The sequence below is a fragment of the Aplysia californica genome, unplaced genomic scaffold, assembly GCF_000002075.1.
Source record: "Aplysia californica isolate F4 #8 unplaced genomic scaffold, AplCal3.0 scaffold00641, whole genome shotgun sequence".
NCBI classification, from domain to species: Eukaryota; Metazoa; Mollusca; class Gastropoda; order Aplysiida; family Aplysiidae; genus Aplysia; species Aplysia californica.
The window spans coordinates 122,762-134,215 of NW_004797911.1; the positions used below are offsets into that span (position 1 = coordinate 122,762).

Below are 11,454 nucleotides of genomic sequence, written 5' to 3' on the forward strand. Positions count from 1 at the left end.
AAAAGCACACTATCATCATAATGGCAGCAACAGTAAGATAGGTTCATAGATTTGTATTATGATATCTTAGACTGTGCACTTTGGTGTAGTTCCAGTTCATACTCGATTTGGTGCCAAATGAAGGGGGCGGGGAAAGGGGGGAGGGGGCGATAGAATGTTACCGTTTGCGCTCGACAATATTGAGACTGGTGTTTTGCCCTTCGTTTAGTGGGCACGGTTAGAAGCGAAGTTCATTTTGAGAACAAATCGTCAGTTTCCCAAGCTATCCATTTAAGTCCATAGGGGTACATTGTGGTTCGCGGGTGCTCTGGTTGGGTTTGCTTCTTCTTTCCTATGAAACATCTATCGTCCTTATCTCCCCTTTTTCATTTTTTATGTTTGTTACTCTCTTGTAACACTTCTAATCCTCTGGCGCTCATATGGCCTTATGCTGTTGGGAGCGCCGTAAAACCTCTACTAAATCTAAAAAGGGTACATTTAATGCCAGAGACAAAAAAAACTAGTTTTTATTGTATTCTTCCTACTGGGAATCGTTAAAAGGAAGAAACTTGGTAAGCATTAAACCGCATTTTAGTGACGTTGAAAGGTACATCTTTGACAGAGTTTTGAGGGGACGCAAAAATCGAAAATTCTCAAAAATGTTGATGTAAGTGGATTGATTACGACTGCAACGAAACTGTGGTGGCCTTGACAGTGCACTATCAAGAATAATATAATACATTTCCAGTCTATGGATGAGTTCGTTATTTCACTAAAATTCCTCTCTAAGGTTATGTTCTAGGATCGATCCACTGCATGCTCTAGGAAAACCTTCTCTGCTAATATGATGTACTGCGCCTTTTTATTATGAATTCAGGATAAACTCAAAAAAACGAAACCAAAAACGAAAGAAAAGTAACAAACATTTTTTTAAAATATGAAAGTTAGATATTGAGACTAACGACCGTTGGTGACGCATTTGCAGTCATCGCATTTTCAGGAACCTTTTCTCGTTCCTTCATCCTGAAAGTCTCGTCCCAGGAGACAGAGATAGAGCCAAGCTTATTACATCATAGGGCGGGGCATTTGATACCCTTCCGCCCCAGCCTCAGCGAACTCCGTCGTAAACAGTGCTGGCAGATTCGGGACGTCGGAACCGTTTCTTTCGAGTCACTGTTGCCGATGAATACATTTCCAAACCTGAGGTGTTTGTTTGAAATACCTATTTATTTTGATACAGGTAATTTTACGTCCCCGTCGACACAATTTAAATCATTTACGAGATGGGTTTCCGGCCCTGTTTGTCAGGGCCAGTTCAAGCTGAGAGATATACAACATCCCAGTAGAAAAACCAAGATACTCGATAAAAATGTTCTCCCAACTCGGGAATCGAACTTGGATGTCCTGTGTGCGACAGTGAAGCACCTAACTGCTACACCCCAGACACCTGTATTTGTTTGACAATGCTAGCAGATTAGCATGTAATACAAAATCACTAATCAATCAAGTTTAAGACAAACATGATGTTCAACATTTTTAAGTGCAATAAAGAAAAGTAAAGCCAAATAAACAACACGTCTCCACTGTTCTCCATTCACCAAATAGTTGAGATCGACTTTTTATTTCAGGACTTACACTGGCTTACAGAAAAGACAGAAATCTCTTAAGTTTTAAACTGGTCAACGCTGCATCTCACTCAGAGGCGAAAAAATATATGTCAAATGTTTTTTGTCAAATATTGCCAATAAGTCGATGGCATTATACTGTGGATTCGGACGGACTCGGTATCGTCAATTCCCCAAGTTTCGATTTCTGCTCGAGCTAATCTAACGAGGCATTGCGACACCTACCAGGCAAACAATTTTAAAGTTAAATTTACAATAAGACTGAATAAATTCTTAGATATATTCAACGAAAGAGACAGATGTTGACGACGAATGGAAATAAGACTAGAAAAGAAATTAATGATGGCACTCCTTAAAAGTCCGCTATGCAAGAAAAGATAAGGACCACACGATCTGTCTCTGTATGACGTAACGCATCTGGCTATAAGGTCATCATTAGTTAAAACCGGCCCTCACCTGACCACCGGCACTTACTGATCTCACCATCAGGTCAAGTCTGTCTCTGTCATTCATTTGCTTAGCCAAATCTCCGCTGGTAAGTCATCACTTGTGTTGCAGTTATACCAAACTCGTATGGACAAACTACGAAGGACGCCCAAAAACCAAAAAAAGACGGACAACGCGTACCTTTGTCTCTACTGGGTTTCTTTGTTTGATTAACAAATACATGAAGTGCCGGCATCTGTGATGTGGCCGTTATGCGCTACGCCGTTGCACGCAAAAGAGTTCAATTTCCGCTTGGGGAGAATTTTTGTTGAGTTTCTCCGTCTCTCTGCTGGAACGTTGTACCCACACCTCAGCCTAGGTTGGCCCTGACAGCAGGGTCGAACGCCGCCTTCTAAAATATCTTAATTGTGTCGAAGGAGGTGTTAAAACACTTTCGTTTGATTTTGAGCAAATGGTATATTATATCATATCAAGTACTGCTTTCAGTTTTCATGAAGACCGTAAAGACATTGAATATGAAGCGTGTATAAGGGTAGAGTGATAGAAATGATAGACTTACTCATTTAGCGGTTCTGAGGATGAAGAATATCGATTTCTCAAAAAAGTGCATTTTTAAGGTGGTTCAATAAACCGTGGCATCTTATCACTTTTAATACTGTTGTGCATAACACCCTGGACCTGGGCGCTCCGTTAGCTCAGTCAGTATCATGCTAGACTACGTAGCAGATGGTTCTGGTTTTAGGCTTTTTAGGTCTAAAAAGGCCTAGCCCTGGTTCGAATGCCAGACTAAACGTTCTTGAATTCGAGACGTTTTTGGGGAGTTTTAAAGTCCTTCAACCCATCTGGCTTCGTCCTATCGGAGACAGACGTTCAATTCGGAGGTCCTACCTTTAAAATAACTTTATGGTATTGATACATCTACTTTTGCTTTTTCATCTTCTGTTGCCGTTAAGCGTCGAGGGGCATGCAGCTTTTTCTATGATATGCTTGCTCTGCAGCTCTTTCAATTGGGAAATCCTAATTTCGTAGAGTTTCCTTTACTCCCCCAATCCATTTTTTGCGTGGTCTATTTCTTCCTTTATAGCCTGAGTGCTTGGTGTTATTGGCTCTCGAGGCTGGCTGGCTAACTGACAGTCCTAACAGATGGCCAAACCATTCTATTCTCTATTTTTCTATGAAATTATGTTTACAGAAGTGTTAAATCCATACACTCGCAATAACCCCAGGCAAAGAAACAAAAAGAGAAATCTCGGCCACACCATAGAAAACGGTCTTGGCTAACCAGCTAAACTAAACGACATGAGTGACACTAGCAAGTCCTGGCAAAAAGCGGATGGATGTCATCGAGAGGCCGCTAGAATAGTATTTTTTCAGCAACAGTTTTTGGTTTACACAGCTGTAGGCTGCGTTGTATACAACGCATTTCGTGCTTATCCCACTGTCATCTGCCGTTGGAGTACCACTGGCAACTTTGTAACCAACCCACTCCGTCCCACCCTGTTCCCAAGACATTATTAATACCTCAATAATCAAATAAGTTATTCATTCATTCCTCCATTCATTCATCGATTAATTCTTTCCTTCTTTTATTCATTCGTTCATTTATTTCTTTATTCATTCATCTATCTATCTATCTATCTATCTATCTATCTATCTATCTATCTATCTATCTATCTATCTATCTATCTATCTATCTATCTAGGATTGGGTGTCTGTTCATTCATTCATGTAGAATCTATCTATTTATTGGTGATTCATTTATTTACTAATCAACTGATTCATCAATTGTATTTATTTATTTATTTATTTATTCTTTCTTTCTTTTTTAAATCTTTTACTCACTTATCTATTTATTCATTCATTCATTCATTCATACGTGTCCCCTGCACAGAACTCATCCGCCATGAAGCTGTTCATCGTCTGCCTCGTCGTCTGTATCGCCTGCGCCATTGCCGCTCCACAGAAGAGACTGCTCATTGACGACCTGGCCAACGGTCAGTTGCTGGTCTACCTGTCTGTCTGTCTGTCTGTCTGTCTGTCTGTCTGTCTGTCTGTCTGTCTGTCTGTCTGTCTCTGTGATCATACGTCTGTCTGTCTGTATGTATGTAAAAACACATATCTGTCACTCCGTTTGCCTGCTCGTTTGTCTGTCTGTCTATCTCTCACTTTTTTGTAAGTGTTTTACGGCCTTGTCTGAGAAGGCTAGGTGTAGATCTTTCCTACCAGAAGATTAGGGGTGTGGCTGAAAAACAGCAGTAAGAAGGAGCCAAGGAGTAGCAGTAGAAAGGCTGCAGAAAGAGTCCGGAGCCCAGAGGATGGGGTAAACGAGACGAGGGAGTAGGGGCAGAAAGAGGAGACGAAAGCAGGCAACAGAACGTTGCTAGAGAGTAGGAAAGGAGGTGAAAGGAGACAATTTTGAAGAAGAAATTTTTCGGTCGCTACTCGGATTCGAACCCTGGGACCTTTGAACGATAGGCCAACACCTTAACCTCTAGGTCACGAGAGCCCCCTCACTTTGTCTGGCTGCTACCTGTATGTTTGTTTATTTGTTTGTTTATCTGCCAGTCTGTCCGTTTTTTCTACACGTCTGTTTGACTTGGACGCAGTCTGTCGTTTTGTGTATTTTGTCTACGTACATGATTAGTTGTCTGTCTGCGTGCCTGTATCATGTAAGGTGTCTGTCCGTCGAACCGTTCTGTTCCCTGAATGGAAGAGCAAAACTGGATAAATAAGCCAAGTTAAAGTGAAGTCGGCAGGTCAGTAAGAAATATAATAATAGCTCGTCTGTCGGTGGTTGACGATGACCAGTGAGTAACAACTACAGAGGCATAACACTCCTGTCCATACCTGGGAAAGTCTTTAACAGGATACTCCTTGGAGAGAATCAAGCTGGCAACAGATGAGAAGCTCAGAGGAAACCAGGCAGAGAATCAAGCTGGCAACAGATGAGAAGCTCAGAGGAAACCAGGCAGGATTCCGCAAGAACCGATCATGTGTGGACCAGATCGCTATCCTGCGCATCATTGCTGAGCAATCACTTGAATGGAATTCACCACTAGTGGTCAACTTCATTGATTAGAAAAAGGCATTTGACAGCGTGGACAGGGAAACTCTGTGGAAACTCATGCGGCACTACGGAATACCTGACAAAATCGTAAAGCTTGTGAAGACCACCTATAATGGAACAAACTGCCAAGTCTTCCACGAAGGACAACTCTCAGAACCATTCCAGGCACACACCGGAGTGCGACAAGGATGCCTGCTCTCACCTTTTCTCTTCATACTTGCAACTGACTGGATCATGAAGGAAGCCACCAGAGGCAAGCGAAATGGAATACAGTGTATCCCTTGGCAGCAGCTGGACGACTTGGACTTCGCTGACGACCTTGCACTGCTCTCTCACACACATAATCAGATGCAATAAAAGACCAAGGAACTCAACAGCCTATCAAGGAGTGTAGGCCTTCGTATACACCCGGGCAAGTCGAAAGTATTGAAGCTAGGTAAAGTGTCAAGCCCTGCTGTGACAGTGGAAGACGATCTCCTAGAAGAAGTGGACTCCTTAACCTACCTTGGAAGTGTCATCGAACAATTTGGAACTGAGGCAGATGTAAAAGCAAGAATCGCCACGGCAAGGTCAGCTTTCAATCAATTATCAAATGTCTGGAAAGCAAGCAGCATCTCACTGCACACCAAGATTCGACTCTTTAACTCCAATGTCAAATCTGTGCTCCTCTACGGCTGCGAAACTTGGAAGACAACAAAGACAGTGCTGAATAAAGTAAAGACTTTCATCAACAGATGTAAGAGGAGTATCCTAAGAATTAAGTAGCAGGATAGAATAAGAAATGAAGAGCTATGGGAAAGGACAGGACAAAAGGATCTAGAAGTAGAAATAGGACTAAGAAATTGGCGTTGGATGGGACACACCTTCAGAAAGCCCAGCAGAAACCTCACAAGACAGTCACTGCAATGGTACCCACAGGGAGCACGAGGCAGGGGTAGGCCACGGGAAACATGGAGGAGATGTGTGGAAAGGGACATGAGAGAGATGAGGCTCACTTGGAACGAGTTAGGAAGGATGGCCCAGGATAGAGAGAAATGGAAGGAGCTTGTATGTGGCCTATACCCTGCCAGGGGTGAAAGGCATTGATGATGATGTCGATGGTTGACGATGACCAGTGAGGAGAACGTTTCTTATAAGATAAGATAAGATATTACTTTATTATCCCAGAGGGAAATTTTTCTTGGTTGTACAGGACCGTAAAAACACATGCAGGTATACATTTAAAAAATTAAATTGTACATTACTCTCATTACAATTCAATATGAAAAGAGAAGAAAAGCTGACAAAATGTACATTCACATCAAATGCATCAATCTGCCACATGCGGGAATCTAAATACAAGACCTTTGGAGTTATATATAGATACATACTCCAAGAGCATTACACTTCTATTCTCATTCTGACAAAAGCCTTATGCTAGGGGGTAAAAAACTTTTTTATATCTTCCTTTCTTTGTTTTTGGGGGTACATATCTGGCGCTGTGTGATCTTACAAATTTATAGACAAATAGATGAAAACGGGATAAAAATTATTTTTGGCTTCTGTGACTGTTATGTCCAATGCGTCAGTTTTGACAGAGAAGAGTTTGCCACATTTTGAACATTTGAAAGTTGAATGTCTACCTGTGGATATGCTCAGCTTGTCGGGCTCTCTCTCTTGATTTCTGCATTTCTAATTCGTGAAGCCTCAAAAACAAGTTCACTATAATATTGGCATTTTCATGATCCCTTGTTGACATCCACATGTCCTTAATACTCGGTGGTTGGAGGTCTTTTCTTCTCCTCTGTTGTTTCTGTCTATCTGTCTTGTTTCTTCCATGCACTTTATGACCCTTATTACTTCGATGTGCTTCTCTTTGGTGAAACAAACCTCAATAGTGATAGGACGGTTTGTGTAACCTGCAGCTAAATTATGTTGGACTTCTACATTACAATGTACAAAAGTAATAGAAGAGGTACAAAGTTGCCCATACTGCCACGTTTGCCATCTCCTTCTCCTTATCTCTTTGTTCTCCATCCTTCTGTCTGTCTACATATTATTCGTCTGTTTGTGTTTGTGTGTCTGCAAATCAGTATGTCTATCTCTGTATGTGTTTATCTATCTGTGTTTCTATTTGTTTATCTACCGTTGTCTATCTATCTAACTGTCTATCTATATATCAATTTATCTGTCTTTCTAATCTATTTGTCTGTCGTCCGCCTGCCCCCCTCTCTCTCTCTCTCTCTCTCTCTCTCTCTCTCTCTCTCTCTCTCTCTCTCTCTCTCTCTCCCTCTCTCTCTCTCTCTCTGTTTCTCTCTCCCTCCCCCCCCCTCCGCCCCACCTCCCCCTCTCCCTTTAACCGAATCCACTGTCCTATCCACTTGTCCAGAGACTGGAAAGATCCTCAAGTGCCAGGGAAAGATCACTGAGGAAAACTGCCGGGACTGCTGCAAGAACACAACGTGGTACGTGTCGGCCGAGGAGTCAGCTTGTGAGCTGGCCTGCAACATCCTCCCCGACGCCGCTGACTACATCACCACCACCCTCATCCCAGGAGGACCCTTCTAAACGGGCGATGGGTGACTGAAAGGGTGCTGGGCGGCTTGCTTCCCGATTATTTATTGAAAGCTAGGAATCGTAGGAATCGACTCCGAACTCAATTACTTACTTTCGAAAGATGTGTTTTTTCCGGTGGTTACCTGGTTGGCTCCGAACATCTTCAGAATTTCGAAACACTACGGAGCATCAACTTTTATTTTTCGAAAATAAATTCTTTTTTAAAAAAAAGAAAGAGAAGATTTTAGTGACTAAAGTAATTAGTAACCATTGGTTTACGTAAAAAGGAGTCGGAACTTTTCTTCCGTAGCATTAATCGTGGGAATCGGTTCCGGAATCGATTTTTCGCCCAGCTCTACTGAAAGAAAGTAAAAGATTCCCTCTTTTGAACAACGCGGTAGGGAGAAAGGAGTAGGATTAGAATGGGAAGGAAAGAGAGGGGGGGGGTAGAGAAAGGAAGATGAATTTGTATTGAGGAGAAAAGAATAAACTGTTGTTTTGTGGTTATGTTGGGGGTTTGGTCTTTTGTAGCGGTGTTTTGTTTTGGGTGTTTTGTTTTGGGGGGTTTTATTTTTGTTTGTCTTTCTTTGTGCGCACGCTTATTGATTATTGTGTGAGTACGTTTCTTTTATTCATTCTCTTATTTTTTTCCAAGGAATCTGCCCCTTCACTACCACCCCCACCCTCCTCTTCCTTCTCTCTCGCTCTCTCTCTCTCTCTCTCTCTCTCTCTCTCTCTCTCTCTCTCTCTCTCTCTCTCTCTCTCTGTCTGTCTGTCTTCTCTCTTTATCTCTCTCTTTTGTTCTCTCTCTCTCTCTCTCCCTCTGTCTCACACACACACATACCCCCCCCCTCACTCGCTCTCTCTCTCTCATCTCTCTCTCTCTCTCTCTCTCTCTCTCTCTCTCTCTCTCTCTCTCTCTCTATTCATCTATCTATTTATCTACCTACCTATCTATTTATCTCTACCCCCACCTCTCTCTCTCTCGCTCTCTCTCGCTCTCTGTGTCTCTCTCTCTCTCTCTCTCTCTCTCTTTCTCTCTCTCTGTCTTTCTATCTATCTATCTATCTATCTATCTATCTATCTATCTATCTATCTATCTATCTATCTATCTATCTATCTATCTATCTATCTTTCTCTCCGGCCTTTCTTTCTGAAAGCAATCTGAATATTATATTAAGTTTTTTCAGTTCCTCTGGTAGGAACATTACTTCGGAGCTTCCTATGTTTTACATCATCATTATCATCATTATTAGCAGTAGCAGCGTTATCATTATGATACTATATCAACAACAACAACAGCAACAACAACAACAACAACAACAATAACAACGATGATGATGATGATTTTTTTTCGTTTCCTTAATGGGCCTGGCGGACTTCACGAAGAAATCTTCGAGTGAGAGCGAGGCTCTTTTCCGGCTCCATTGTCAATATGCTTAGCGGCACCTCCACTCGTCCAAATAACTCCATTCGAATTGCCATTGTTCCTGAACATTCAAACATATGTTTGATATCCTCCTTTTCATGGCCGCATCTTCGGCAACATGGGCTGAGCTCTTCATTTACAAAGTTCTTATACCATCTTAAACTCCAATGATGGTCCGACCGCAGTCTCGCTAGCTCAACCTGGTCCCAGCGACATGTGATAGATTTTTGTTCCCGCTTATAGGAGTACCCAGAATACACATCTTCCAGGTGCTGATACTTAGTTCTACATGGTGGGTCTCTGATTTCTCTCTTGATTATTGGAAAGACTCCTCTGTATGTCGTTGGTCGTCTGTCTCCTTCGATCTCTCTGGCTTCATCAGCAGCTTGGTCTGCTGCCTCATTTCCTTCTATTCCAACATGGCTTGGAATCCACTGAATTTTTATTGTGGATCTGTCTTCACTGAACTTGCTGCGCAAATCATTCATGTCCGAGCTGTTGCCCAGAAGCCCCTTGCAGAGGGACAGTCAAGATCAGCACATTGGTCCTACAGTGGCAATTGTCGGCAATCCATTGTGCGGCAGACATCATTGCCTGGCATTCCTCGTCATAAGATGATGTAAGGAATGCACCTTTAGTTTTAATAATTTCTGTTCGTGGTGGTTCGTCATTTATTATCACTACTGCTGCTGCTCCACCTTCGCGGTATCCTGCGACTGCCAATCCATCGGTGAAAATTGTCACACCCGCACCAACCTCTTTGATCATATCCTCAGCTGCTTCACGTGCCTTTACAGGATCATCACCTTTTCCTTTTACTCTTCTCAGTTCAATTTCGATTTCGCCATGGGTCTCCCATGGACAAGCTCTCACCAGATTGATCGGCCATCGATTCTCTGCTTCAGGGAGGAGGTGGTCTGCTAGATCGGTGTCCATCCGAAACCAACTTTTCCTGCGGTTTTTAGGTTTGACTGCTTGATCAAGGGCTTTCTTTCTAGGATGGTTGTCTGGTAATCTCTTAGCCATCTCTACAGACTTGAGGCATGTTCTTTTTTTATAGGTGGTGTAGTGCTCAGTTCTGGCCTCATAGCGCAGCGCTTCTGTTGGTGTTGTTTTCAGCTGACCTGATACAAGTCGGAGGGCTTTGTTTTGTATTCTGTCCAGGGCCTTTGCACTAGTCTCACTCAGCCAAGGCTGCCACGCTGGGGCAGCATAATCCAACTTGCTTTTCACAAACATCTGATATATTTTCTTGAGCGACTCCTTGATGATGATGATGATGATGATGATGATGATGATGATGATGATGATGATGATGACACATTAACTTGTAACTATCGATGACTTTTAAAAACTTTATTGATCGACAAAGACACAATTTGGATGGCTGAGCCTTTTCACCCTTTGAAGAAACCAGTAAAAAAAATAGAGTTTGACAAAAGTGTGTCCATTAAATGTGTAAACACAGAACGTGCAGCATATGGAATATGGGTACTTTGTACAAGTAGGCATGCATTGGAAAATACTGCGTTATCATTTGGGTTATCAAAAGCACAACAGAAAGAACCGCTGTTTATCTACAGACATACTGGTATAAAAGCGCCCTTGTATAATAAACACCAAATAACGAACCATGTCAAAGTTAACAATGGCCTTATGTGACCTTAAGGTGTTTCCAGAGCCGTAAGGCTGTTACTAAAACGAAACAAAAACATAGGCCTTTATCTCATTTCTGTTGTTTTATTGTCGCCCTCAATAATAGGAACCGTAGAGGAGACCTCTGGCTGTTAACCCTTAGACGTTCCACATTCTGATCATTCTACATGAAGACGGGATGTTTTGGGGAACTTGGAAAAAAGGAGCATATAATATATTCCTTTTTCAATCAGTTGTTTTCTTTAATTAATTTAACTGAAACTTTAAAAAACGGGCACTAACATGCGAACTATAAAGTATGAAAATGTGAGTTTCTGAATAACTGTGTACGGTGGTTGGAAACCTGCTTCAACTCTGCCTCTGTTCTTCTGCTGGGACATGCGCGCCCGCCACGTACTAAGAGAGTTAACGCAAGCTTTTGGTCCCTGGTGGGTGGGAATGCTGAAGATGTACATGTATAAAAGCGGACGGAGAAATTAGAAATTAGAAACGTCATTCCTTTCCCAATCTCTCTCTCTCTCTCTCTCTTTCTCTCTCTCTCTCTCTCTCTCTCTCTCTCTCTCTCTCGGTCGCTCGCTCGCTCGCTCTCTCTCTTGCTCTCTCTATCTCGCTCTCTCTTCCTCTCGCTCTCTCTATCCCTCGCTCTCTCTCTCTCTTTCTCGCTCTCTCTCTCTCTCGCTCTCTCTCTTGCTCTCTCTCTCGCTCTCTCTTCCTCT

The 11,454-nt window shown here is 42.4% G+C and overlaps 1 long non-coding RNA gene across 1 annotated transcript; it reads left to right on the top strand.

The window, feature by feature from the left end:
• The first annotated feature begins 3,956 nt into the window (after window positions 1-3,956).
• LOC118478517 lies at window positions 3,957-8,160 on the top strand. Its single transcript, XR_004859100.1, has 2 exons — window positions 3,957-4,045; window positions 7,487-8,160. It is a non-coding gene; the product is annotated as an uncharacterized LOC118478517 (long non-coding RNA).
• Window positions 8,161-11,454: the final 3,294 nt, after the last annotated feature.